This window comes from Peromyscus californicus, unplaced genomic scaffold (assembly GCF_007827085.1).
Source record: "Peromyscus californicus insignis strain IS unplaced genomic scaffold, ASM782708v3 Scaffold_5__1_contigs__length_169319896, whole genome shotgun sequence".
Lineage (NCBI taxonomy): Eukaryota > Metazoa > Chordata > Mammalia > Rodentia > Cricetidae > Peromyscus > Peromyscus californicus.
This window is the reverse complement of record NW_026294573.1, coordinates 135,903,612-135,909,055: the sequence shown is the minus strand read 5'-3', so window position 1 is coordinate 135,909,055 and position 5,444 is coordinate 135,903,612. Positions and strand designations below refer to the sequence as shown.

The 5,444-nt window shown below is 38.8% G+C and overlaps 1 pseudogene; it reads right to left on the bottom strand.

Moving 5' to 3' along the window:
• Positions 1–3,416: 3,416 nt before the first annotated feature.
• LOC128097056 (COP9 signalosome complex subunit 2-like) lies at positions 3,417–5,085 on the bottom strand (annotated as a pseudogene).
• Positions 5,086–5,444: the final 359 nt, after the last annotated feature.

Below are 5,444 nucleotides of genomic sequence, written 5' to 3'. Positions count from 1 at the left end.
CTTAAAGTCGCACTCATACTGTCTTAGGGTTTTTATTGCTGTGAAGAGACACCATGACCACAGCAACTCTTATAAAGAAAACATTTAATTGGGGTGGCTCGCTTACAATTTCAAAGGTTCAGTCTATTATCATCATGATGGGGAGCATGCATACAGAAAGATGTTGTCCTGGAGTAGCTGAGAGTCCTACATCTTGCAGGCAACAGGAAGTCGACTGAGACACTGGGTGGTATCCTGAGCATAGGAAACTTCAAAGCCCACCCCCACTGTGACACATTTCCTCCAACAAGGCCATACCCACTCCAACAAAGCCACTCCTCCTAATTGTGCCACCCCCTATGAGATTATGGGGGCCAATCACATTCAAAGTACCATATACACTTAAAATAATGCTGTCACAAATCCTGGTGACTGCTGGAAGTGGGTGTGGTGCTTAATATGTATAATGTAAAGCACATACACTAATATGTATTCACTATATAAATTCTCTTTTACTAAACTAGAAACAAATTCTCCCCCTTTTTTCTTCATACAGCTACATGAAACACCTTTGTTTGTGGAAATATACTGTGGTTTGGATGTGGCTGCGCAAGAGTCTGTGTGTTTGAAGTTTGTTTTCAACAATGGTGCCATTGACGCAACAATGGTGCAGTGATACCTTTAACAGATGGGGCCTAGTGGAAGGTTTCTGAGTCACTAGATTTTGTGTTTATCAGCTTGCTGTTCAAGCGACAAAATGCTTGAGATATCATACTTAAAAGGAGGAAACCTTCATTTGGGCTCATGATTTCACATATTTCAGTCCACGTGAACTGGTTACTTTTCTATTGCTGTGATAAAATGTCATAACCAAGAGCTGCTTAAGGAATAGTTAATTTTGATTTATAACTCCAGAAGGCTTATATGTTCATAATGGTGGGAATGGCATGAGCAGGAATACTGGCAGGAGCAGGAAGCTGAGAGTTCATGTCCCAACTTCACAGAGATAGCAGAAAGAGTAAACTAGAAGTGGGGCTAGATTACAAACTCCCCAAGCCCACCCACAGGGAAATGCTTCCTTAAAATGCCATCACCTTCCCAAACAGCACCACCAATAGAGAACCAAGTGTTCAAATACATGAGTCAATGGGGGCATTTCTCACTCAAACCACCACATGCGATTGTTTGTCCCTGTTACTGTTATTGTTAGGCCTTAAAGGCAATGCATTGTAATGGACAGTGCATAGCAAATGTGGTATCTCACTTCAAGGATGCCAGGAAACATAGAAAGAAAGAAGAAGCCATTGTGCCAATGTTCCTTCAAGGGAAGTCTCCTAACAGTCTTCCTGTAGGATTTAAGATATCAGCCCCTCACTGTAGTGGCACAGACTGTGGGGAGACTCTAACACTGCCTTTCAGAGAGCACTTGTCCAAACTACAGAAAAGTTAGTTCTCATGTAGCTCCTTTTTAGCTTTGAGGAAAGGGTAATTATAAACTGAAGTTGGTGCCACTCAGATCTCTCGACTCCTGTGTTGAAATGCAGTTTCTTGCTTCTGTATTCTCCCACCATTGCCATTACCATGAGGTGACACTGTTGAGAACGGACCATCACTCTGCCCTTGAACCTCCAAATCTGTGGAGAAAAGCTCTCTATGTAGAGTTGGTTTGTCTTTGGTATAGAGTTATAGTAAGAAAAAGATGCCTAACACAAATGTAACTTTTGACATATAACTTACAAGGAAGGCGAAAGGATGTCTAGAATAAGAAAACCTCAATGTTTTTAATGGCTTAAGCTTCCCATAACATTTTCTGAAAACCATATCTTATATAAATGAGTGAATGATGTTGTTGTTTTCTATAAACAAAAACCTGACAGCAACTACTTAAGAGAGGAAGGACTTGCTTAGCTAGTGGTTTCTGGGATTTTGGTACACCATGGTAGAGACGGTTTGGTGAGGTCAAACAGTTCACATCACAGTGGCCAGGGAGCTGACTGACAGGCAGAGAGGGACCAAAGATATAGCCTCAAGAATATGCTGTTAGTGACTCACTTCCTCCACCTAGGACCTACCTCCTAAAGCTTCAGAACCTTCTAAGTTAGGGCCACAGTTGCAGGCCAAGCACATGGCATATTCAAGCATGAACATTTTACCTGACACCCAACGTTTGATGATCATCTAACACAAAATTTATTTAGTCCATTTCCAAGAGATTCCAAAGTCTTATCACTTTTAACATTGTCCAAGTGCCTAAGCCCAGAGTAAATATTCCTATTCCAAAAGAGAAGAACAGAAGAATAGCATACAAGATCAATCCCACAGAAGGTCAGACCAAAGCAAGACCAGACCCAGCAAGGCAAACATTAAGTTCTACAATTCTGTCTGGCATCCAGGCACATGGTTTCATGATATGAGCATGAATGGGTCTGGGCAATCCTAACTCTATGGCCTCAGTTGCAATCTACATAGCTTCTTTGTACTCAGCAGGCAGGTGGATTCTGTGAGTGTGAGGCCAAGTTGATCTGTATACCAAATTTCAAGCCAGCAAGAGCTACATAGTGAGGCCCTATCACAAAAACAAAGAAAAATGGTTTTTTGTTTTTAAAATCTTAACTGAAGACAAAATAATCTGAAATGTCTAAGGTACTAAAAAATAAAAACAATACCAAATGTAATAAAAATCACCAAGAAGCAGGTAATTTCTGAGCTTCACTATTTATTTTGCCGCATGAGCCCTGAGAAACAGTATGCTACTATAATTATAGTTTACTAGGCTTTACTCACTACAGGAACATAAAGGCATCTACACATTTTTTGAAGAATTGATATTTTGCAAATTGCAGCAAATATTTTTAATTTATACATGGAAAAAAGAAGTGTTCAAAAGAGTATGAGTACCAAACTACCACAGGTCATTTGTGAAAGAATTTCTGCAGGTAAATATGTCGAAATTAACTAATGAGCAGACAGGTGATACATGCCTTTAACTTTAGCAGTGGGGAGGCCTAGCTAGGCAGATCTCTAGGGGTTTAGGGTCAGCCTGGTCTACATAGCCAGCTCCAGGCCAGTCAAAGCTACAAAGTAAGACCCTGTCTGAAAAAGAAATCAAATAACAAAAACAATCAATCAATAAAACAAACAAACCTTAATTAACAGTAGCATGTCAGTGTATTTAAATACATACACAGATCATCTCTCTGGTTATGTTCCTCATGACAAAATATCATAGTGCCACAAGTGTGGAGCATGTCAATACAGTATAAATTCCACAGAATTTTGTTCTTTTGGAAATGTAAGCTATTTTTCTTGGAATAATTCAGCAGCAAAACGCAAACCAGTTGATCAACAAAGCATATCTGTCACATTTTCAAGACTCAGCCACAGACAGGAGTTCTGCTCCTCCAGCCCTTCTTGAATCATACCTTGGCACTGGTGCCTTAAGCATGTCTGCAAAGCTTGTTCTCCATTAAGGCAGTTTCCTGACCATAGCCTAGTTCAGAGAATTTACCTTGTGCAGTAGAACATGATGTACCACCCCTCTACTGACAATCCAATTCAACAAGTTGGTTGACTGGATCATTTTGGCCATGAACGCTGTTATCCAATATGTACTGCAGGAGCAAGCTTTCCACATCTGCTACACTAGTATTTTAACTCCTTAGAAATATAGCTATGTATTCTGGTGCAAGATTTAATTAATTTTATGAACACTTATGTTCTGTTGTTTCATAAAAGCTGTGCAGTATGTTCTTATATGAGTGGATCATCCATGATGTTGCTATGGTTTATTCTTAGAGTTTTTTCAAATTTAGTGATGTCATTACTCTAACAGACATTTACAAAACCATCACAGCTAGAACTTCTGGATCATATTTATACAAATTTATACATATTTATACAAATTATCCTCCTGTGAGTCAAATGCATCTATTCCTGATTTCATTAGCATATTTGCTAAGATCAAAGGTTTAAACAAGTACTATGTCTTGGACTTTCTGATTCATCATAATTTTTGTAGGCTGAAAAAAATGTGTATGTCTTTTCAAATGACTTTCTCTTACCTACATTTTATACCACATTCTCTGAGGATTCCACAATCAGTGGTTGAGGGATGATGGATTCAATGTGAAGGGTTTGTTATTTTTCCGTGTTATATAATTTTGAATTTCTAAACCCTATGTTTTTAATAACTGGATACCCTTTTTTCAGGTCATCTTCACCATCATCATTCTGACAAGACTTATATAACTGGCATAAACTTTGTTGAAGTTTTCCATATTCTTCCCTAAATATAATATTATAAATATAATTCTTCTCTAAATATAATTTTCTAAGCTTTGTGTTTGTCAGTCTTACAGTTTTCAAAGCTTCCAGTGTTGTTTCATAAAATCCTTGCAGTGCAACCATCTTGTTGGAAATACAGATATACTCGAGAATAGAATTCATGGATTTTTTTTTTCAGACTAGTCTTCTCTTTGCACTTGGAACACAGGCCAACAGCTGCTGTAGCTTTTCATCCTTGGAAAGTTTGTTGGCTTGAATCTATGTTGCTCTTCTACTTCTCTTTCAGCTTCTAGTTCCAAAGCCTTGAGACGAGGCTTTGGTATCTTCGATTAATGCTCTGGTATTACAATACTCATTTTCCAAATCCACATTTGCCTCCAAGTTACGGTCCTGCATGCACACTGCCATTGGCGTCTAGGTGTTGTGAGTTCCCATCAACACATCCTTCTGTGTTCTGCTTACAGAATTGTGAGCTTTCTCCAAATTCTTCCCACAATCCCCACTCCATGGACTTTAAGACCACATGATCAGGTTTAGGCAAAGCAATGATCTTCTACATGTACAGTTCTAGAACAAATGTTCTTTTCTGTATTAGGTCTTTTCACATTGCTGTGACCAAATATCTTATATAAGCAACACAAGGGAAGAAACAGTAACTTAGTATACAATTTCAGCATCATGATAGAGAGGGGTGGCAGAAAAGAGCAGTCAACATCATGGCATCCAAAAAAAAACCCAGAGAGAACAGTAGAGAGAAGAGCCTGGGGCAAGATACAGTTCCCAAGAGCAGACTCTCCAGCTAGGCTTACCTCCTAAAGTCTCCAAAACCTCCCCAGATAGTGCCACTGCCACCAGTCAGGAACTAACCTTTCAATCACAAAGTATTTTTCAAAGGCAGAAACTATAAAGTACAGGTCAATAAAATTGAAACACTTTAAGTTTCTCATATCTAAAAATTCTTTTTGCAGGTTAAAGAAACCTCAAGGTACTCATACAGTCTCGAATCCAATCACTGTGCTGTTGATACTCAGGTCATTACAATACTTTCTAGTTGCAACTTTTCTCCAACCAGAATACAGTCATGATTTTGTGTGGTCTATAAGTTTCATTTCAGCAAAGCTGTTCTGTAAAACACTTAATGGGACTTGCAAAGGTGGTACCCTGGTACATGCTCCTCTCAT